Below are 25,307 nucleotides of genomic sequence, written 5' to 3' on the forward strand. Positions count from 1 at the left end.
CTGCTCCAAAACTGACAGAAGAAACACCTACCAGTATTATAATCGCATACTTTTTTCCAGAAATAAAGAGACATAGAAGAAGGATGTTTAACTGTGCACAACTATCATCTTCCTTTCAGCATAATAATTGTTGTGTATCTCTATAATTAAAGATAATTATAGACTATAAAATTTGTACAGCGATTAACCAAAAACAAGATGATGCTCTGTGCTGCCAAGACAAAGACATCTATCACTGAAATTTCTCCCTCTTGTATTTGGAATTTCCCTCCATTCTATTTCTGTTGCCTTCAACCTTACAGTATATCTACAACTCAAAAAAACCCCCCTGATTTTCGAAGTGCCATGTTAAATCTGAGTTGCTCCATATTTTAACCTTAATAGAATAGTGAAACGAGACTTTAACAACTATACTTTAGCCAAAGAAGCACATTTATCTCTAATACTAAGAATGTGTTAAATGTACATCCAGTAACAATAAATACTATAATCCTTACAGATATGCTCTTCACTAATGCCATTGCAGATACTCATTGTTAATTCTACATGCCTAATCCCTTTCTGAATACCTGATTTCTGTAATTTCTATAATTGTATAGATTTCTCAGGCTAGCTATCCACCAAATATAATGGTATTTCCTTCTTAATGCTATTTCTCCATTCACTTTAACATCCATTACTAGCATGGCACGCTTATTTCCTCTGATGTGAGTTTTTCAAGAGACATTTTGGATATATTTGAGGAAAAAAATCCCAGACTTACTATCAAAGTTTTCCCTCTAGTGACAAGAACACATACAAATGAGCTTACTATTTAACAAGGAATAATTTGAAACTCTGAACTCCTGCTCTATGTTTAATATCTGCATTATAAATACTTTACATCTGCAAAGAGATGAAATATAAAGCCCAAGGTACCAAAGGGAAGACTTCAGAAAGCAACAAAAGACACAAGCACACAAACTGTATTGCCACCCAAATTTCTATGTATTTTTGTTGAATGAAATTTAATGCAATTTGCCTTTTTTTTTATTTTTTGTAATTTGAATTTAGCTGTATATTTAGTTGGAAAGAACATCATGAAGTGAGGCTAGAAGATCAACAGCTACCCTATCTTCTGTTTGTATTGAGGGTTAAAATCCATGACCTACAACTGGTTTTCATGTAATTAAACAACATTTCCACTGTATAATATAACAACAGATATGCAACTGTTTTCATGAGTTTCAATTTGGAATCATATTTATCTTTCTTTGGCAGGAAGCATTAGGAATTTCTCATTTTCTCTAGGGCTGTTTGGCCTAAATTCAAAGGATTTTTTGGATGCACTGTCATCATGAAAGTGCTTCATTTATATTTACATTTCCAGGCCTTCCATGGAGAATGCTACTGAACATTTCATTCATTCCATTTTCACTGGAAAAGTGCACACTGCCTGCTTTTCTCCTCTATGACTGGAAAACAAAAAATATACTTTTTAGTGATTTATTTATTTTCCTTACAGATTTGTTCAACAACTTTTATCTAATGGGTCAGTCAGCATTTTCTGTTCCTGCTATTCATAGTTTCACCCTCTTTTGCACAATACTGACTCCATAGGTCTTTACGGCACTGCATCCTCATTGAAATAATAACAGCAGAAAAAAATCTAATTTCAGTGCAGGAATTATTCATTAACATCCTGTGGCTGCTTTGTTAAAGCAAACTTGTTTCTCCTTTGTTTCTAATTCTTCATAACAGCACTTATTTGAAGGGATCAGAAATACTACTGAAACACATTAGCAAACTGCACGTGCAAAAATAAATACTGTTGGTGACATGTTTGTCCATTTTGACTCCCAGAAAAAAAATCAGTGGATGAAGGTAGGGAGAACACCTTTAAGGGAATAAAATTCCGTTTACTTTCACTTTGACTGAAGAAAGTAGGAGAAAATTCTAAATTTATGTCAAAATTGAGCAAACTGGTTTTCACTGCTTTTTTTCAAGATGAAGGATGAAAAGGGTCACTCATTTCACACTGCTATCTCTTGAACTTCTCAAAAATAAAACAAATGTGGCTGCAGTCCAAGAAGCTCAAGCAGTCATCCAAGAAACTGACAGTATCTTTCAGGAATGAAAAATGACTGTCAGCATGAGAGACAGTTCTTAGTTTGCCTGTCATTATTTACTTCTAAGGTCTGCCTAGTCTGGGGAGATGTCAAGGGAGCAGCTGTCAGACTGAAGGCAACAGAATTGGGAAAACAACCTACACTTATATTTGAATTATGATTGATCATAACCTGTACTATGCAAAAAGATAAGTATAATGAGGCAAAACAAAAAAGAAGGAGTTGTGCTCACTCAGTTAAAATATTAGTGGTAGTATAGGCTAATAGTTTAATTTATAGTTGCTTGGAAATATCCTACAGAAATTAAGTCTCACCAAAAAATAATGATTTGCTGAATTTCAGGTCTCTTAAAGTATATAATAAACAATAAAAAACCCTTATTTATATTCGTAACTGGTTTGCTTTTCTGCACCTTTTGCCAAAGAGGAACAAAGCTCGAGAACTACTTGAAACACACTTATCAAATTTTAATTTTTCTCTACAATTCAGTTCAAAGTATGTAATAAATAATCAGTAAGTATAACATTCATCTTTAAAGCTGAGAGAAGGGACTCTTGTAAGAAACTTCAGAAACCCACTGACAAAGCCCAGTGGTGAGCTAACAAAGTGTTAAGCTTTTCTAGCTCAGTTTAGGAGTGGACTACACCTTTTATTCAGATTGGTTTTGTCTGAGCTATCACTTAATGATGTATCACTTCCTTCAGAGTGGAGCTGACTTCATTTTAACTTAGCTTGTTTATGCCATCTAAAATTGATCAGGCTTCTGTTATCTGGGATTTTAAACTGATGGCTAATTCAAATAGTGCACAGGTAAAGAATTTTGTATTCCTAAAATAAATCTGGCATATCAGAAATTTGGTTTTTGCATATACACAAAATACATCCAGAATTTTTGAAAAAAATCTTTAGAGCCATGATATAACTGTTGAATGCTGTTTATTTGGCATAATAATTTTGACGGGTTTGCATTTGACAACTTTCTGCACCACTGAAGAAATTTATGTGAAGTAGAATTATTCATTTGCAAACATCATCATTTCTTTTTTCATTAGATTAGTAAAACATGAAGATTTCAAAGACAAAATGAAAATTTCTTCTGAAATTAAGTGTAAATATCTCAAAGCTTTAAATAAAAACCTAAATTAAGAAATAAAAATATCATAAAAATAAACATCATGATTTACCTGTTCCTGTGTCTTACCACCAATTCTATTTGCTTCTTTTTTCTGCATCTAGGTTTCTCTCTCTCTCTCTAAAGAAATATACATCCTTTTATTTTTCTTGCTTCACAAGAGCATATACAGGCTACATTACCAGAATGTCAGACAATTTTTCACCTTGTAAAAGTGATGTAAGGGTGGTGCACCTTTATTGATACACTGCAAACATTATTGAGTATGTGCAAAGATATTAGGTTGATTATTCACAAAATTTGTTAACAAAGTGTTATGTGTAGTAAGTTGTGCTGGGTTTGGCTGGGGTGGTGTTAATTTCCCAGTAGCATGTTCTGATATCATGGGGCTGGTTTAGATTCCTACAATATAAGTATAGCTTGTTATTACCAGAACCAGCTTGTTATTGCCAGAACTATTCTGAGCTTGCATAGTTCCACTGCAATAAGCCAGTAGCCACCAGTTTTTCTTCCTTCAGGAATTATTTTGGAAATCACAAGGTGTATAAATAAGCATCATACAGTTTATCCTACCAGAAGAAAAGCAGTACTATTGTTTTCACTTAGTTTCTGCGGCAGGTTTTGGTGCAATTTTTAAGGTTCTCTTACAATTGACCCGCACCAGATGAACACTTACTCATATGCACCAAACAAGGTAAATAAATATTTAATGTCCAGACAGTTTATCCATGATGCAACCAACAAACAGCCACTCTCAGTATTGTTCTAACCATTAAATGCTGTTATATCTAGCAGATTAGTCTTGGTAGCATCATCAAAATTTAAGCAGATAATTCGTCTGCCAAATGCATCAGGATAAATCACTTGGAATGGATCAGAAGTGAAAAATTCTCAGAAAATCTAACTGACTCTTCCCAGGGATTAAAATATATTAGAAAACATCCTAAATTTTAGGTATAATTGCTGATATTACACTTCCTATATGTTTCAGGCTCCATATTAAAAGGAATCATGCCTATCACTGTAAGTTTTCAGAAAGACAAAGTAATAACAAATGAGAAGTTAATTTTTTTTTTCTTAAAACCTTTGAGTGCAAAGCATTGCATGTACACAGTTCACCAGGGGGACTGGGAAAAAAAAAAAATCTTTCTGCCCCAAATCTGCCAGCCATACAAAAAACCATACAATACTGAAACTGCTGTCTTCTTGGTTTATTTATTCTGCTTAATTTGACAATGGAACAACTCTGATTTGTAAATAGTATCTGGCTTTTACTTTTCTTGTGTTACCTTAATCTCTCTGGTCTTTGGGTGAGGCTTTTATTGACATTGCACCTTTTCGTTTTACTCTTCTTGACCTAAAAAGCAGCATAAGTGAAGTTTGCTAGAATTTTTGTATTTAGTAAAATAGTTTTCTTATGAGCTCAGTAGCTACACACTATGTAGCACAGGAGAAAATTTCTCAAGAGTTAAAACTGCATTTCATGAATGTTTTCCTACAGTAGCAAACGAGACTTACACCTGTTTGTAAAAATTCCGGCTCCTCTTCAATAGCCTCTGTCTGAGTAACAAAAGTTCTCCAAAGGGTAGGGCTCTGGAGCTGAGCAAGTCATATCAGGGAATAAACTCCACTGTCAGCTCTTCCTTCAATTTTTCATTTCAAAAGCAGTATTATCCCTCTTGGTAAAAACAAAACACAAGGAAATACTGCAGAACATTTATCATACAGTAGTTCTTCAGAGCCAGACAGAATGTTTTACAAAAAAATCTTTGCTACCATATCCTTTCTTGCTTTATTCTTCAAGATTTCATTTGAAGTTCTATTTCTGCAATCTTCGTAAACATGATTTCCACAAGTTTATTTTTTGGTGAAGGTCCTCTGCACACACCACAATCCAAAAATTCAAGAGATAGGACAGTCTAATCTATTAGTACATATAATGATACTATTATTCCTGTAGAATTTCATCCATGAATTTGCCAATTTGTCAATACATTGATAGATAGCAATTCTTCCCCTTACATGTACTTACTTGCTTCTACCATCCCATTCATCACGTTTCTTTGAAACTTCCTGCACATGTGACATGTGGCAGAGTTCGCTGGGTTTGTAGCCTATTACTTAAACTTTGACTTTTTTTTATATATATATATATATATACACTGTTTTATTCTTTTTTTTTTAATCTAAAAAAGAACATCTATGTCTCAGTTTACTAAGTTACTTTGATGAAGTATATTTAGGCTGGTATGAAGACTTCCTTTAATAAAGCACTATTATACACAGTGATAATGCATCTCTCTTCCTATGCTATATACAAGCTAATGTGTGGGGCAGTTTTCTGAGAGCAGAAGTCAAAACATTTGGGGGATGGGATCCCCATAACAAAACCAGGTGCTCCATCTGCAGTCCTTCCTTGCCTTAAACTAGCAACTAACTAACAGAATTGCCAGCTGTAAGCTGCACAATCATTCAGATTGGGAAAGTCCAACTGCAGCAAGCCCAATGAGCCACATTTACACTCAACAATGCTGAATAATTTATGGTAAGCACACATAGCCTATTATGTGGTCAAAAGGAACATGCAAATGCTTTTAAAGGTGTTTTGGGGGGTTTTATTCTATGTGAAGTAATCACTTTCTGTGTTTTGCCAGCAAAAAAAAAAAGCACAAAACACAGCAAAAGGTAAATCCTATAATGCCGTGATGGCAAGTATGCTGCCTTCTTTGGAAAATATCAAGAATCTGATAGCATTTAATAATTATAATCTGGAAAGTATTACACAAAACAGAAATAACTGTCAGTAAAGACATGGAGCTAATGCTCCATAAAGCATGTCTGATTTGTTCTGCAAAGCTTAAATATTTTTCAGGAAAGCCTTGTTGGGTTTTGTTTTCTAAAGAGAGCAAATATAGCACAGATGCAAACATCAATTACTCCATCCAAACAGAACAAAAGGTTACAAAGGTTACCTTCCCTTAGTGAAAACACAACACCTACTGTGTGCCAAGGTGAAGATAAACAGATTTCATTCTGTATTTGTAGTATGATATATCTCCATCATCATTGCATCGACAGAATTTTATCTTTTTGCATGATCCACCACCACTTAGTGTCACTGGATACTCTTTCAGTCCATTTTATACATCTGATGTGCCCTCTGGCTACATGTACTGGAAAGAGAGACTTTTGCACTTCGTTGGCCATTAAGACAGCTGCTTATGAAAATGAAAGAGAACTGAAAAAAGAAATGTTCAGAATACCATGAGAAAATGTCTATGAGATGGAGGAGTAGTTAATGACATTGAAATTGAATCAGTATGGTACCAAAGCTGCTTTGAATTGTTCTTGAAAGTGTTCTTTAGGGCCTAGGAGGACAAAATCAGGAAAATAGAAGGCAGAATGAAGAATTACAAAAAAAAATACTGTCACCCTGAATGATGTCTTCTCTATCTGTGCCCTTTTTGCTGCTGATTCATAACATGCACTGAGAAGTAACAAATATACATTTGCTCTGGCTTGGCAGAAAGGGCACAAAGAGTGCACAAAGTCAGAGCTTGCTGCTCATATTTCTGATCTTTTCCAGGTCTCCGGCTAAATGTTTCCATGGAAGCTTGAGAAGTGTCTCAAAATGGACTAATACAGTGAAATGGAGACAAAAGTTGCTTTCTTTTATATTTTCTGTTTTTCATACAGGAAATAGAAATTAGGTATTCACCATTTTTACACCACTATTTTTACCAATTGTTTTACTAAGATATTAGCTTAAAAATATGTATTGTAATTGGAGCATGAAATGTGGGCATTTATCCAAGTTAACAACATTTGAAACAGAAAATCATTTAAGTACTTTCTAATAGAGATGCCAGGAGTATGAAGCTTGTGTAAAATCCCATATTTTGTTAAGTGATAGCTTTGTCTCATAGTAATCTCAAACACAACTACTCCCCTAGGAAAAATCACAGCATCCTCAAATGGATTTCTTTGACACCCGCTTTTCTGAAGTTACTTTAAATTTTTGACCCTTTTTTTTTTCCTTTCAAATCAAACCATGTAAAACTCACAGAAAAACAGTTGTCTCAAGTTGAGAAAAAACAAGAGAGGGATATAAGAGTATCTAATAGCTAGGATTATACCTGCATTGAGATGTCTGTCTCCTATAATTCAGACCAGGACATGAGAACAGACTACTCTTTATCTCCAGAACTGTTACAGTAATAATTTTGGTCAGCTCTTTCATTTAATGCTGCTCTTCACATTCAAAAAAGTATTCCTACCAACTGTGTCCTAAGATGTAAAAATGTTGTACTCCGTCTTTGCATTGTTATGGACTCATTCAAAGTTCACAGGCTGATTGAAAAGAGCTGCTGCAGACCATTACAGAAAGTGCTACCAACCTTTACTACTCTGGGCTCAGCCAAGAAGCTTTCCAAAAATTATACCCTCAGAGCCTTGAGACAGGTTGTGGAAGCTCTCTCATTCTGTTACTGAGATGTTTTGGCTGTGTTCTGGAGAACAGGAGTGATCCATTTTCAGGTTCATGGTGTGCAGCAGCAGGGACATTTAAAGCTACACTGCTGCTCTGATTCATCTCAGATGTGTTTAGGGTGACAGTAGCTGTATTTTTCACATGGTCTGATAACATTCAAAGATGACTCCAGCCACAGGTCCCCCCCATGAATTAAGATCTGGGCATATCTGGTAGAAAACAATGCAGAGTTTAATGTGATCTAAGCTTATATAGGTGACAGCAACAGAAATGGGGTAACTGTTCAATAAAATGTCTGCTTAATAAAACAATTCATAGCATTTAATTATTTTGTGTTAATCACCTTTTGAAATTTCAGGTGTTTCCTATTTTATTGCACCTTTGCCTTTCTCTGTGCAAGATGAGCTAGAGAAATATGTGCTTTATTTATCAATCATGTTCTTTATTTGTATTCATATTAGCCAACTGTTGGTGATTTACCATGCATTTTTAGCTATATCACCTAGTAAAGAAAACTTCTTCACCAGAATTTATTTTACTATTTCAAATGATGTTAAGTAGCTGATATTCCTCATAAACCTGCATTTTCACTTGTCCTTCTTTTCCTCTCTACTATTCTCATTACAGTGTGAGTCAATGTGAGAAAACATATGGCTGCTTCAGGTAGAAGTATGTGGTCATAGCCATACCATATGTAACAGCATTGTTTTCTTAAATACTAAGACATGGTACATTAAAAAAATATAATATAGACATACACAGATAACCAGAATGACTGAGAATGAATTAGCACAGACATTTTTGATTGCGGACAGTATCTATCTTCCAAAGGAACAAAATAGAATTGGGTAGCAAACATGAGTGAGTGACTATGTGTGTGGTGGATAGGTTATAGGTAAATTAATATTCCAGAACTCTGAATAGATTTGGAATTGAATTCAGTGAAGAAATTAGTTTAGTTTTATTTTAGTCAAATAGCATTATCCAAACTTAATTACTCTTCCCCAATGCTTGAAGTATTTCCATTTGCAGAAGTGACAATTCTCTAACAAAATTGGCAATGAATACCAGAACTGAAGTGATGCATCTTCTTTATGACATTGATATTTAGATTATTTAGACAGACATATATATATATAAATCACAGCCTGGCATCTTATCTTTGAGGGAAGCAGATATGCTAGAAAAACAACTGTGCACAGCAAATGTAAAACTATACTACCAAATATTTACTTTAATTTTTTATGAGAAAAATAATAATAACATATACTATGGCCACAACAGAAATGCATATGTAGAGCTGGAATTTATTTTCAGGTACAATGCAGTTTGCGGAGATAGAAAAGAGCTAAAATTCTTTGTATCCATTTTTCGCACCACAGATACAACTTTACCCTATGAATTCCATCCCTTTGCTCAACAAACAACAAATGAGAGATACACTTGGTAAGAATCAGTAGAGTATCCGGCTTCTTTTAATAAAGCAGTTTGGAACATTTATCAAACAGAATTGTAACAGAATGAAACTTCAACAAAGAGAAGGATTGTCAGGATGCCAGTAAAACAGCAGCAACAAAAAAGCACCCAAAAGCAGTTTTGATATCAATACCTCAAAAATAGGGAATTTCAAACATCGCTTTTTAGAACTGCGAAGTGCAACTCTCTTACACTTCTTTGGTATATCAGGTTCAAAGTACTGTAAGACATCTATCAAAATTTTCCATCAAAACAAGATCGCTTCATCGCCTATCTGGTCTTGGCACACATCTCGCTTCCAAACCCAGCTGCAACCTTTCAGCTGACACCCAGTGCACGGACAGCTGCTCCCTGTGTTAGGGCCAAGCTGCCAGCTGTGTGACAGCAGCCCTGCACCTCTGCAGCAGCCAAGTAACAACTGGAAACAAGAGAAAACTCTCTAGCAAAGCAGCATCCCAGAGTCTGCACCAATAAAACTTCCCTCTGTTTAGCAGAAAAATAGTCCATAACAAGTATATACACAACCAAACTATTTTCCTATTTTTCAGTCACCTATGAGAGTTTTTATTTCCTTGGCCTAAAAGATCACAGGACCATATAACAATAAGGGTTTAAGAGCTAAACAGTGCTTCAAGCCTGTCTGCAAAACCAAGAGCATTCCAATCGTGGCAAATCCAAATTTGGAATTGCTGTTCTGACATTTTAAAAGACAGTCATGGAGAATTACAGTGGATAACATGTTTAATTTCTTCATCTTCAGAAGCTGTTTGTATGTAAATATATCAAAGCTCTAAGGACACAAGTGAGGGATCGGGGAGGGGGGGAAGGCATTTGCCAACACTTAGGATATAACTTAAGAAGCTTCAGCTTGGTATCAACCACGCCGTACCTACCAGAAATATTTTAAATGCCAAGACCATAAACTGGTGATGTATAGGACATATCTTATTCCTGTTCCAAAGAGACTAGGATGACAAAATAATTCTGTAGTAATTTTACTGTCAGCCAGATGTGCAGTCTGAAAACTGAAAACCTATAAATGAGTCAGCAGAGCTTTTCATTTCAGTGAACAAAGTGGTATTTAACATGTGATTTGTGGCATAAATAATATTGTACTAAGTTGATGAGGATGAAAGTATCTAAGAAATGCAAATACTTAATAGAAATAAAGAATAGAAATAATAGAAATGAAGTTAATTTAATTTAAGCACATAAACTGCATTTAATATACGTGATGGTTTATGACAACTAGATTAACTGCATGTGGTTTTGATGTATTCTAAGCAAAGCCTTTTTTCATTCTTTCACTTTCTGCCCTGGGTGTGTGGAAGCAGCTCAGACACCTAATAATATTAGCCATACTTTCTCACAGGCATTAATGCCTGATACATTTCAAATCAATTTTTAATAAGCCCAGTACCTCAGCAGTCTGAGAAAGACTGAAAAAAAATTGTGTCTGGCTCAAAGCATCTACAGGATGTGTGGGAGGGGGCAGATCAAGTTCAGCAAAGGCAGAATAGTGCTCTGCCCCACACCCCATCCCCTTTGGAGCCTCTAGTGCAGCTGTCAGTCACTAGCACACTGGAAGCAAGGTCCCACCCCTGCCCTGCAGGCCCAGTATAGCCCAAGCGTGGCTATCAGAGCAGAAGCACCTCCTGAGGAAGGATGGCCACAGGAGGCCAGAGCAGAAAAAACACAAAGATTGCCCAAAGATGCACCTGGCTATGCACCGGGGCTTTGGAGGAAGCATTCTCCTAATTATTTTCCATCATATGGAAATGATTTATGATTTAACCAGAAAAAGAGCTTTTTATGATTTAACCAGAAAAAGTGTGACTGGACACTGGTACATGAGGAGGTCCTAAAGCTACTGGATTTTGAGAAGGAATATATCAAGCCCTTGGCCCCATTGATCCAGAGGACCCTTTGCAGGTTGAGTGGGGTTTTGTTATCCATGGGCTGTCAATTCATTTGTGGCAGCATGGACCAGAGGATCCTACTCATCCAATCCAATTTCACTCACACAGCTTGAAGGATGCTGAAAAGCAAGACTGTAAAAGAAAAAGGGTGTGTGGTGAAATCAACCCTACAAGAAGCAGCAAGATTGTAGGAGAGCAGAGAATAATACTGAGAGGCCCCTTTAAGGTCCTTAAGACAAGGATTTTGGGCACACCACCCTCTTTTGGGGTGGCACAAAGGGAGACTGTCAGGAAGTGTATGCTCAGATAGAGCATTATAGCCACATTCACAGAGGGGAATTGTTTTCTCTCCCCAACCCCACCCACCTCAAAAGGGTGTTTTTAAAAGGAGATATTAGGTAGTTAAAATTTGCTAGACTAAAAGCAGCAGATGAAACTGAAAAATGTTACTAAATTAGCAGTAAATTCACAACATCTTTGACAGTAATTCTTTTGTTCTTCAAGCTGGCCCTAGAAATCAAAATGATAATCACAGAAGCCTATCAAAAGCCTTCATATAAGTGTCTTTCTTTGTATCACAAAAAATGTCTGCTAGAATGAAGCTGTATAAAGTTGGGCAGTTGAGACTCCAATAAAAACCTCACCTATATGAGAGTGCTCCTATGCAGAATGCACACAGAAGTGTTTGCTTGGGTGCACACGCTACAAATTCCTCACCTTCAGACAGTTTGAAACTGATGAAACATCAAAGATTTATAACTACTTGAAGTACCACCACTTCTGCCCCCAAAGGGAAAAGCTAACCTCAGGCCTTCAACCTTCCAAATTAATAACCAGTCCTTAAAACTTAAGGTCTTTATTAGATGTTCAAATCTAATGTTCTTACTGTACCTCCTATGGTTTCCTCACAAATTTGCTTAAATAGGAAGAATTATTTAATTCCTAACAATAAACTTGGACCAAAATAAAAGAACAACATTGTGCACATTTAAAAGTATGTGCCAATACATTAGCAGCAAGGAAACATATTATTATTACAAAATGCATGCCCAAAATTACAAGGCTTCAAAAGCATTTTTATTTCAAATCAGCTTTTAAAGAGTGTGATTTGTCTAACATGTTATTAGGACCTCTTCAGATGAAAGGAGAAAAATGGATTAATAACAAAGAGAATGCTGATTGAAATCTAATTTCTATTATCATAACTAAATGATGTTTTTGCATGCAGGCTGAAGCTGTGTATTTTGAGATATGCAGTCCCCTAACACAATGTCACTCATTTCTGTGCTCTTAGAGCCGTTTCCTGTTGAATTGAAAATAACAGTGCCTCAAGTAACTACACAGCATAAAATGCTTCCAGTTAGAAGCCAAGACTCTAACCGGAGAAAATAATTAAATCAATCATTCCCAAACAATGTTTTCAGCTGAAGAACAATATCCACATGAAATCTCTTTAAAACATTATGTACCTGGATTATTATCAGCACTACTCAGATGATTATATTTTCACCCCCCAAATCACACAGCAATAAAACTCCTAACAGAATTTCTATTCTATCAAATAATGATTAAAAAATAACAAAAAACACACAGAACAAACTGAATCAGGCAGAACTCTAGTAAATGAAAGATATTAAGGCAGTACGAAAACAAAACATCATGAGCTGCCCTGGGTTCACAGATCCTCAATGTACTGTCAAGTACCTAAAAATCCTGTAAGCTGGTCTGGAAGTTGGGAGTTAACCACAGAAGTGAAGCACCCTGAGCAAGACAAGCCTTTTAAAAGCACGGAGGGCTCCATCCCCAACACCATCTTCCAGGCCTTCAGAGTTCCTAGGAGCTACTTCTAGCACCAAAACACCCCAGCTAGGGGCACAGCCCAATTTCTACCTTGCAGGCTTTGTGGCATACAGCTTCCCTGAGAGAACTGTGTTTAATTAGCTACCAGTGGAAAAGCACTGTTATTCCTAAAGGTTATCAGGAAACCAGTTGGGATGAAAGGCTGAGGACACAGATTTTAGTTTCCACTAATCTGCATTTTCTGATGTGAAAAAAAACCTCTTGCAAAATGTAGATCAGTTCTCACTAGTACTGACACCACCCTGTGGCTGCCAGAATTCCTTTGATTGCTGCATGTGCTGAAAACCAAACACTTGCAGCACGTGTGTTTAGTTGTCTTGTTAGCTCCTAGACTGAGGGGGGGGTGTAAATAAATTAGTACTGCATGCAGCACAGCTTTTGCTAACTTTTTACAACAACAGGGACTAAGAGTCTTCCAAAAACCAGAGAGAAGGACCAGGCATCATAAAATTGTAATAGCAGAAAATGTAAATGATGGGATGTCACACATGGAAAGTTGAGGCTTATTGATCAGCTATAGCCAGTAGCTATGCAGTCATTTTAGGCCAGCTGCAACCTAACTCTTAGTCTGCACAATAAAATGGTACTAAGACATTTAATTTTTTATTTGAAATTGATGGCTTCTATCACAAAATCTAATGAGCACATCAAATAAAAGAATTCATCTTCCCAACACAATGAAGAAAAATCTATTTTTTTCCCTAACAATGAAAACCTTGATCTTAAATCGTCTGATCATGACACTGAAAGTATTTATGAATCAGAAAAAAAACTATCTAGATGTTGATAAAGGGATGCCCAGTTTTTATTTTTCTGTCTAGTCCTCTAGGAAGCTACAAACATCGGTGTCAACTTCTCAGCTAAAACAAGAATTTTCACGGCACATCTTGAACTTTTTTTGTCCAGAGACCCATTTTGCAGCTTCTTCTTGTCATTTTTTCAGTAGAGAGCACAGACACACTGCAGTTTCCATTGCATAGCTTTTGCATCCCAGTTTGAGAATGCCCACCTATAGCTGAACACATTCAAACCACTTGTTCCATCAACTGATAATTTGTTTGTGAAAATACCATCTTATATTAGGTAATTTACTTGTATAGTAGTTGGAAAGTTCACCTGAACAAAGAAAAGTTGGCTGGCTGTGTGTCAAACCGCACATTTAGGTTCTGACTAGTCACTAGATGTGGCACATCACCTCAGCCAGTGACATCTCTTCTACTCATTGACTGGAGTATTTCTATAAACAGTGACAGAAATCATACTGAAAACACTGAAAACCAGGATGTTTAAAGTCCTATATCTGTGTGAGTGCATGACTATTTGGATCAAAGATATTCAGTCCCCTAACGCTGGAGCCCATGAATTGTCCCCACAAATGTCTATGCACATAAAAGACCAAGACCATGCCTTGAACAAAGCTGAATCAATTAGCCTTTCAAAAGTCAAACAAATAACAGAGATACAACATGAACCTCAAGAACTGTGCCTTTATCAGGCAGGAAATGCTTATGGCAATGAAATCAAACATCAACAGGAGAAAAGTTCAGTCTGTTGTTCCACTAGCAATACCAGAAATCATGCTGCTACTGAGCAGCGACATTGTTCCACACACATCGCCCTGGGAAAGAGCAAACGAACTTTTAAGCCTCCCTTTCTGTGCTAGTGCATTAAGTCAGAGAAGGTCATTAATACTACTTAGCATCTCCTTCAAACTGAAAATTTTAATCAGATTTTACACTTCTACCAGGCACTGTGTAGTTGTGTTTTTGCAGTTCCTACCAGAAAAGGTCACAATACCGCTATTTTGGGGGGAAGTTAACGCATAAAGGCACTTACTTAGTGCCAGACCATTTTGCTGAGCAGGTAGGCCCTGTATAAATTTTTTTTTTTCAGAGCTTTGCTTCGCAATTATGATGGATTTTAACTTGTGCTGCTATAAACCTGCCTATGTGAAGCTTACAAATGATTAGTAGAACCTGATGAATATTAATGTGCTAAGTAAAACTAGGGGATAAAAATATCTTCCAAAAGGTATTGCCTCAGACAATCTGCCGCTGTCACAGCTATCACTTAGCTGCTGCTGTGATAAAAAAAATACATTAAGAAACATCTCTAACCAATGGTTTCTTTGGTAAAATCAAATAATAATCACTACCTAAATTGAAGACATAATCAGGGTTACAGAAAATTTTAACTTACATGTTGTTCAGAAGACCCAAGAGAACATCAGTCTGTTTTCTTTCTGACTCAATAAATAATCACAATTTCTTGCAGTAAAAGAATTCATTTCTGAAAGACAACAATAAATAATAAAAAGATAAAAGTGAGGTTAAATTATTCACAGTTTTTGGGGGGTTTTTGGTAGCCACACTGTGATAATAATATCAAAATACATTACTACAGCTGGGAAATTTACAGGAACATGGTACAACTTCATTATATCTTCATTTGTAAGGCAAGCAAATTATTAATATTTTTAATACTCAAGGTACGTTTAATGTATAGGTTAGTGTTACTTGCACTGTAGGGAGTTTAATATTTCTGTTTTATTCTGTACCACCAGGAGCAAAAGTTTTATTTTCAAGAAGCAAGTATTCTCAATTTCTACCAAAAATGCCTTTCACATATAGTCTAACAGAAAATGGGAGCATGTCCAAAAAAACCCTAACATTTTTCTTATGTAAAAAAAAAAATCAGATTTTCCTTGAATATTAATGAGGAGAAGATGTGAAGAAAATCCGGCATATCATATCCCAGCATACCTTCCTTTATCCCTTTTCAATATGTATTAATGAGAACACATGAAAAAAAAGAAACAGGTAGGCTGAATAATAGACTCTTGCAGTAAAATCAATTTAAGAGTGGAATAGGCTGGCAAGAAAATGAAGACTATACATACATACATGTGAATATATGCTCTATATACAGTTCATTTCTACAGCTTTGAAAGAAGCTTAAGAGGGCATAACTTTCCTTCTAGTAGGAAATTATACTGATTTTAAAAAATCAGTACCTGTAAACAAACCCTAGTTAGCAAGTCTTGTTTCTTATCCTAAAATAACAAAACATTATAAGATTTCCATCAGTGTTGTGACTTGCTGTCAACAGGGAATTTCAAGCATTTTTGACAAGAGAATGTATTCTTTCAGATTCCTGAATATTTTTAACTGAATAACTAAATTATTAGGTTTCTTTCCTTACTGTTTGTGACCCCTGTGAACCAGTACTCAGCCATCCGACAGATGAGGACACTAAACAAAATAAGGGAAAAATTACTTAGAAGATTTTAGTAATTTTTAACCTTTCAAGACTGAGAGAAGATATTACTGAGGGTACTATTTTCAGTGAGAGAATATGTCAGGTTATCTCTACTAAGTCCACACACCCTCTAAAGCTTCATCAAATTCTTACAAAGAAATAAGGGGTGGCATGCAGGTTCTCATGGAATGAGTGCTGGTAGCCTGACACAGCTTTCCAGTTTTGTCAGCATTTTATCGAACAGTAATTCTGACATCCTGCATTTATCTAACCATAAAGAAACAAGACTGGTTACAAGCAACTTGATTGAGTGGAAGTTGTCCCTGCCCACAACAAAGGGCTTGAACCAGATGACCTTTAAAAGGGCCCTTTCGACTCAGCCTATTCTATGATTCTTTTATTCCCAATAGCCTCTTGCCTAGTTTGACAACTTCCAGTTGTTTAAAAGTCGTGTATGGGTTCACAGAAAGTAAACAAATGCATGAAACACAGTATAACTATCTTTCCATGTAAAACTTAGGTATCTGTAGCCTTTCCCTCACCAAACTATCTCTTATAAGAAAAAATTTCAAAAGATTCATCCATGCGCAGCTCACCTGCTTTGACTTTCATAGAAATGTCTCCACAGGACCAACTAAAATATAACTTATTCCTGCAGCAGTTCAATGCAGCCTTTCTGCCTCGGATAACGTAGTGAAGCTTTGTTTCACACCCATGTGTGTGGCCACATCATATTAGGACTGCCACCTAAGAGTATAAGTGTGGTTAGGGCCTACAGTGACCACACAGAAATATCTAGCCCCTGGTAGCATCTGCTTATTGTGAATATACAGAGTATGGGAGAAAAGATCACTAGAGTAAAAATATTAGAGATTTGAGTGAGAAAAAAATGAAATGAAACCAGAGAAATGTAAAAATTGGGGGGAAAAATCTATTTAGTGACAATTAAGAAGTCATTGGTATGGCACATTACAGAAGATAATTCAGGGAAGAGGAAGATTATAATAGTTTTATGAAGAAATAAAAATATTAAGTCCTCTAAAATAGTTCATCTCACAGTCCATGCTCAAGTAGTGACCAAAATTATCGCTATTCAACGTGAAGAGCTGAAACCAATTTTCTTCTCATGCAAAAACATTTTATATTTTTATAATCACTGCTGAAAGTTTAACACTGGGACTTTAGAGGGAAAAGCAGTAAGAGAAGAACGAATTAAGGTGAGATACTCTATATGTGAAACCACATTTAATCAGCATGATGCAATATTGACGTAATTATAAAATTTTGCACAAACATTAGTCAAGGGTGTTATAATTAGTGCTGTCTACACTGCAGAGGGTCTTGAGCTTGAAACATTGTAGCTAAGAGAATGAAAATGATTAAACATGGCAAGCTGAAAGACAGCAAAATGTGTATGATGTTTTCAACATCCACGCCCCCAGAGCAGTGTAGCTTACTTTTATTTATTAATAGTCTCCAAATGCAGGCCTTCAGAAGAATTCAACTAATCAACTAGCACACACACTAATCTACTGAAATAGAGCCAAGGATATTCAGCCAGCCTTCTGCCTACTTGCCCTCTAGTTACTTCAAGAAACTATTAGCAGAGAACATCCATGACAGTATTTCTCCATTGTTCTGTTATCCTTACTATTATATGGCCAATATTAAAAACTAGAAAATAAAAAATACAAGTTTCTGTGTCAGCTGCAGTGAGAATGAAAACAACACACTCTTCAGTGTAAAAACCCACTCTACAAACCTTGGGTAATTTCACTGGCTTTTGTTTCCTACTATCACATCTGTATTTATCAAAACTTCTCCAGTGCCCAGATGTAAACAAAATGCCCCACCCATAGTTAAATGGAAATATCCCTATGTCATACATACATTTCTATTGCATTTGTACTTAATTTTATTTTAATTTGCCACTTCAGCAGCGGAGTAATGTGTTAAATGTACTTTATAGTCCCCTAAAAGGCCCAGCTAGGTGCAATACTGACTCTTTTCAACTTGTCTGTCCTGCAAGTTCTCCAACATTAACAGTTTCTAGTTACTCAACTACTTCCAGTTTCAATTATTATTGCCTGTATTTTAACTCATTATTAAAAGTAGGCTTTTAATTAACCCTTTTTCATGATGATTCACTGAATAACTCATCTTTTTTTCATCATCTTCCCTTTATAAAGTCTTATAACCCTTTTTATAGCTATAAAACACATTTTGACCATCTTTCCAAATTTATCCTTAAATAGACATTTCCTCTGCACATAATCACATCTCCATGTTGCTTTTTTACTTTTTGGTTTGGCTTTTTTTGGGGGGGAGCAGTTTGCAACAAAGGCAACCCATAGCACTACCATGCAAGGTAAATGAAGTTTTCTAGATGACAGAAAGAGCAGCAGAGTGGACACAAGGCCAGCCAATTAGCCCACAACAAAATGTGTTCAGTGCTAGTCAGTCCTTTTATATTAACTTAGAGGAGCATAAGGTAATAGGGTAGAGGAGACTAAAACAATGCTTATAATGAGCAAAATAGGGAGAAAACGTAACAACAGAACTTTTTTTTGCTGAAAAGAAAAAAAAAAGACCGAAGTCTGCCAAATTTCAGTAGTGTTGGGTAAACAGAAGGGCCAGTCAAGGACTTTGCGTAAGGCTGAATTTTCATATTGAAAATGAGTTAGCGTACCTGAAGCTTATGAAACATTGCTCTTACATTTCAAATTATTTCTTTCTCTTAAAAACATTAGAACACAAATACAGCAGTGCCATGGACAACTTTTCAATCAAAATCCCTCTGAGAATTCAGAATGCTACTGTCTAAGAGCCAACACAAATTAAGTACAAAATAATTCAAGCTAGTGCTGGTGTTACTAAAACAAATTTCAGAAGTTATACAGCTACACTGAATTAACTGGAAAAGCTCTGGTTTTGGTCAGCATTTCTACAGCTCAAAAGCTAAGCAGATAATGTAATTACTACAGGAGAGCTTGGGTAGTTTTATGCTTTATCCAAAAGGAAAGGGGATAGCTTCAAACTCTCTTTCTAAGGCACTGGTTCCACACCGAGCCATTAAGGCACAGTAGTGCCTGCAATTCACAAGCTTCTCTGCTTTCAGCTTTGTTTGTTTTAGAGCTGCTGCACAAGGAACAATCAGTGAAAGCTGCTCATAGGAAGTGAATTGAGCAGCACTTTGAACTTCCAGGAGTCATACAGAGCTTCTCAGAAAGCTCTGTATCATTATTCAGTTCATTGCAAGAAGTGCTGTCTGTAGCTGCAGGAACATTCATGACATCAGGTGGTGTTGCTTTGGGGTTTAACACTTACACTACATCTCACAAATAAATTACAAAGACTGGAATTTTTCTTTTGCAAAACCACTAGAGAGACTTACTCTTTCCTAGTGCATCCTCCTGCCCTCTTTCCTTAACCCTAATAAATACAGTAAACAATGTCAAGACCTGCCGAGACAAAATATTATTGTAACCAACCTATTTTCACAATTTATTAACATTATGAAAAAATGCAGAATCTTTTCAGAACCACGAACAGGGTTGCTGCCTCCCACGAAGAGAGAAGAAATAAATATGTTGTAGGCATTATTAGGCATACCTATTCCTTCCTCTTTTTAGCCAAATGCATTACAATTCTATTTTGAACATTATTCCTGTATTTGCTATATAGTTCAGGGCCAAATTTCTGGAGGAGAAAGGAAGACACAGAAAGCAAATTCTATTTAATTTCTGGCAGTCCATGTGTTACTAGGGCAAAAAAACCACAGAGGTATTTGTGAATCCTGGTTACTCACAGAACTGAGCTGTTTGAAATCAATGGATTTTAAGGTTTCCTGACAAGGGACACTCAAAATTTACAGGTTAACATATTCAAGATTCACTTGATTTCCTGCACCTCCCCCCGTGAACTTTGCCATGCTTCTTAATCCTCAAATTTAGCCAAGGGGAAGTGAAAAATTGTTGAGATTACTGATGGAGCACAGGTACACAGCTCAGAAAAAACAAAATCAGTGCATAAGTTTAAGCAGGCTTTATCAGCTTTAAGGCCTGAAATGGAAGCTCTGCATGTCAAGAAACTAGTTTCAGTCTGGTTGCTGTATTTCTACACTCTCAAAAGCGAGCAGAAAGGGAATCACATCAGTTAAAACAGACCTGAGAAAACAATTCATGTTACATTTCAATTCTGAGACTCTCTCATAATTAAAATGTAAGATGTTACTTAAACTTCTGTATTGTGTTTATAAACATGTAACTCAGTTCTTGGCAATTTCTTTACATTTCTTTGGAAAAGCAAAGTGCTTTTTCAACAAGTGTTCAAACATTAATTGCCTGCTTAAAATCCAAATGCTTGCATGAAACTACAAACATCATCTAAACAGTAGGCAACCTAAAAGCAGTCCAGACAATGCCACGGGAACACAATGTCATCCGCATAAATTTGATGGAGTATTTAAAAAACAAAAAACATAATGCAAGAACTACAACAAGCTAATAATAAACTGTCAGTGATAATAAAATTAGAACTCATAAGTGGATAGCAGGCAATAACACTGATTTTTTACCAGACCTCATGGGGTGGTGGCTCCCATCGGACTACTGTTAATCACATGGATAAGAAAAACACAGAATATTTTCAAAAGTTCCTGCCAGTTGCCAAGAGAGATTCTTGTCAACATCATACTAAAAGGCTATAACATTCATGAAAGCAATTAGCAAATGGTAATTAAGTTCTATTACACAATATTTGCAACTATTTGCCTTATTTATACTCATGCCCTCACCTGTACATATGAAAATTTTTGTCATAACAGAACATAGACATATGCTAAAGTTAAAATTGAAGTATTCCTTTAATCTTTTTATTTAAATTGCTATTGGTCAAATTACACCTCATTTTTGAGGCTGTTTTACATTGGGAAAGAAGCTAGTCACTATGAATAAATCCAAAAGCAAATATTAGAAAATATACTGAAGTAAATTGAAAATCACATGGAAAACATATGAAGAATTTAAGTGACACCAACCCACCTCCTTTAGTGCATAATTCAAAATTTTCAGTGTCACTGACTAGTTGTATAACCTTTCAATAGAAAAATAAAACTATGCAGCTCATTGAAACTAATCAAAATTTAACAGGTGTTAGCTATGAGCTTGAAAGTATTTGTGAATTATCTATAGATGAACTTTAAGAACATGAAAAAAAATTCAAATTAACAAGGTTATTAAGAAATTATCAGCTTGTTAATCAATAATCAGTTCACAATTTTGACCTACATATTAAAAACCAGCTAATTATTAATCTGTAGTTTCAGAAAATCACACTGCTGTATTACCAGCAGATTCACTACAAAGCACTGCATAAAACCTTGTAGCACCATGTAAGCAGAATCCTTACTAATCCAATCCAACAGCCAAACAAATAAAGCCCATAATATAACACTTATCACCATACTTTTGTCCTCATCTTTTAATTTAGAGTTTGAACAAGAATCAGTTTATTGCTAACTGAAGTCACAACAGCTGGAGAGCATGCTACACTGAAAGTCTCTGAAAAAGAATCTGTAAGGAAAGTTTGAAAGATGATCAGAAGCAAGGAAGATTAAAGCAAGCTAGAAGTCATTCCAAGTGCTAAAAGAAGCAGGAGAGAAGGCATAGAGCTGAAAGTGAAAGAAATGAATGAAGGAAATTATGTGTAGGATTGAATAAATATCACTTTTTAAACCCAGTAAGCAGCTGAACACACCCAATTGCTCGCTTACTTTTTGACCTGCTGTGTAAGAAGAATTGCAATGTTAAAACTGTGAAAAGTCATATGTTGGAATAGTTTAATATGACAAAAAAATGGTAGATGCCTTTTCCACCCCCTAAAAAAAAATAAACCCAAGAAATACTAATGATTTTTTTTTTTTTTTTTAACTCTAACTCATTGCTCACCATCATCTGACTAGGTTCAAGCAGTCCCTAAGCAAGAGCAGTACCTGCTCCTTTCTCCCCCTCACTGTTTGATTGCTGAGCATGACACATTATGGTGTGTAACATCCCTTCGGATGCTTGGGCTCAGCTGTCCTGGCTGTGTCCCCTCCCAGCTCCTTGTACAGTCCCAGCCTGCTCACTGCTGGGCAGTGGGGGATGAAAAGTAAGTCCTGATTTTGTGTAAGCTCTGCTCAGCAATAACAAAAAACATTCTTGTGTTATCAACACTGTTTTCAGCACAGGCTACTCCAAAGAAAATTAATGCAATTCCATCCAAAATGGGTACAAAAGCTTCAGAGGTTAAGACCTACAAGACCTCAGCACTGAAACAAAAAGTTAAGAATTGCAAAGGACTCTGAAGGTGAACTTCAGGTTGTACAAGGCTAGAGATCAGAGGGGATTTGAGACAGATATGTGAGGTGAATTTAGTAAAATAATAAGGGGAGTGATTTCAGTATATACCCTGGAGAGATCTACTGGTTATGAAGGGAATTAGCAAGCAATACACTAGGAGAATATCAATTAATATAATTATTTTTATAGAATGCAGACAGTGTTTCAGTAAGATGCCTTGCTTTTTGCTTTCATTTCTGTCCATAATTCTTGCACATCTGCCTTTTTGCAATCCTTTCAGATTCACTTAGAACTGCTCCCACCCTTCCCTCCTGCTCCTACTAAGGCATAATGGCCTTTCTCTTTTTGTATTATTTTTCTGAGTCATGATCTCATGCTGAATAGCATAGTCCATTCCCCCATCCACTTAAGATGTTAAAGTAGGTTTAGGAATATACTTATGTCAAATTATAGAGAATTCTAAATAAAATGACATTTTCCCAGGTTTGAAATCCTATTCCTTTTGAAGCAGGTTGCTCTTGGTGCAGGAAGTGTAAACCTTTAGTGCAAGATGTACTCACAGATATACACAACTCTTTTCTGTATTTATAGTTTCCAAGAAGTAACATATCATGTCAAAGTAATTTAATAACCATTACTTCATGTATTTGTTCTTCATGGCTAATATCAACAAATCCTGGCCACCTGTCTCTTTTCTGCTTAAACATTCCTCTGAAAATATTTATCAACTCTGGTCTCACTACTAGGATTTCAAATTTTCAAGCCAGCTTCCCCAAACACAGAAAACACCTTAAGGTAAGGATGAGAGATAAAAAGACTGTGTTATTAATAAGGGAGAATCTTTCTCCTGGTTCTCAGTTCCCAGGCAACATTCATCTCAAGATGAGACCTTGAAGTGATAGAAACACAGACCCAGAAAACTATTTCACATCAATACTCAAGACTCGCTTATTATAATTTTCCTCTGTCCTTTGAAGGAGCTTAGAAAAACTTTCAGACAAATAAGATACTTTTAAAATACTTATAATAAGCATATTTTAAAAGGAGAAAATGAGAAATAGATTCCAGGGCTATAGTGATGATGATGATGATTAAATGAAAGAACTACTCAAATGAAAGATTCAAATAATGCTGATCACTAAAGCAGGAAAATAGAAATGAACTGGTATTTTTAATAACTAGTTTAGAATTAAAGAAACACTTAAATCAGAAGTTTTAATGCTTATTAGTGTTGAATAATTTCTTATGGTGGCTGAAGAAGGGAACCCTGAAAATTAAGTAAGTTTGGCATACTGAAAATTAAAGGAAAAAATAAATCAGTGAAACAGAGCTCTGATTTCCCCACATCCACTGCATTCTACCCCAAATATCTGAAAGATGAGTGAGGCCTTAAGAATACCTATGGGAAGTAATCGTATTTCCTCAACATATATCAGTTTCTCTATCCTATTTCTTTTTATTCTTACTGCCTCAAGGGGACAGACTGGAGTAACAAAAGGAAAAATAATAGGAATTCCCAGCATATTTCGAGACCGCAAATTAGTGTCAGTTGTGTTTTCCCAGGAGTCAGGCATCGAACCAGTTCAGGTGTGAATATTGTTTTCTTACAAAAATAGTTGTTATGATGACAGTAGCAAATGTCAGGTCATGAATCTACTAACAAGGCAATAATTGTTGCACAAGGACTCAAGCAAATGTTCTAAACTCTACACAGCTTTAAGGTTACAATATGCTGATAATTCCCAGTGCCAGCACTGCAAGGGTATGAATTGTCTTAAGAAGAGTTTTACAGTGACTAACCTGTATTCCTGACGGTAGAAACTCACAAAAGGAAACTGATTTCCTAAGCCTTGCTCAGTCAACATCATTGAGTAGAAGTAATCAGTAAGAGGACCTTTATCAGGAGCACCCTGATTCAAAGCCAGGTACCATGGCACAGCTCCAAGGCTTTAATCACAGCATGCACACATGTACCTACAGGTTCTAGGTACAACCTGTACTCAACATGTCAATCCCAACACTTTGATGCCCTAACTCATCCTTGAAGCTAGTCTTTTTAAAGATCTTACCCAGAAGACCAACGCTCTACTCTTGTCTCTACCTGGTCATTACAAAAGCAGTATACTCTTCATACTCTTCCAGTATGAAACCTGACTGGTACTGGTGCCTCTTTCGGTACTGAGAAGAGCCAGAAAGATGTGCATGGCTGGCAGCTTATGTGGGGTCCCAAGCAGGACAGCTTGCCCCATCAGGATGCTGTCAGTCCTGTTCTTACAAACTTTGCTGGGGCAGAGCTGCAAACCCAAATGAGATCAAATCATCAGCTCCTGTGTCTCTGTTTGGAAAGGCCAGTCTTTTGCTTAATTCTCCCCATTTGTGTTTGATTCCAGCTTTTTCTACATTTTACTGACACCTTATTCTGTTGGTTTCCTATACCCATGTTTACATGTTTATATTTACTTCTTTTTGTAGATTATAGATAGAATATATGACTCACACAGTGAAAACACATTACATAACAGCTACCTCAAGTTTTCAACATTTTTAATTTCTACATTCTCATGTTACTCTAAATTCTTACAATACGGTAATCATCTGACCTGAGTACATCAAAGGGCACCTTCATGGTGAGATTATTGCTAAGAATACTTTGTCACAGAATGTATATCTGTTGAAGGAAAGCACAAAAGTTCAGGATCTCATTTATTCCTTCAAACAAAAAAT

General features: G+C 36.0%; 1 protein-coding gene across 2 annotated transcripts in view; it reads right to left on the bottom strand.

Annotated features, from left to right (window-relative positions):
- The window catches only part of LRRC4C (leucine rich repeat containing 4C), a 485,283-nt gene that overhangs the window by 270,684 nt on the left and 189,292 nt on the right, over positions 1 to 25,307 (bottom strand). For both annotated transcript variants that reach the window (XM_058807065.1, XM_058807064.1), the window contains exon 2: positions 15,184 to 15,273. The gene's annotated coding sequence lies outside the window, so the exon portion shown is untranslated. The remainder of the gene's footprint in view (positions 1 to 15,183; positions 15,274 to 25,307) is intronic.

This window comes from Ammospiza caudacuta, chromosome 6 (assembly GCF_027887145.1).
Source record: "Ammospiza caudacuta isolate bAmmCau1 chromosome 6, bAmmCau1.pri, whole genome shotgun sequence".
Lineage (NCBI taxonomy): Eukaryota > Metazoa > Chordata > Aves > Passeriformes > Passerellidae > Ammospiza > Ammospiza caudacuta.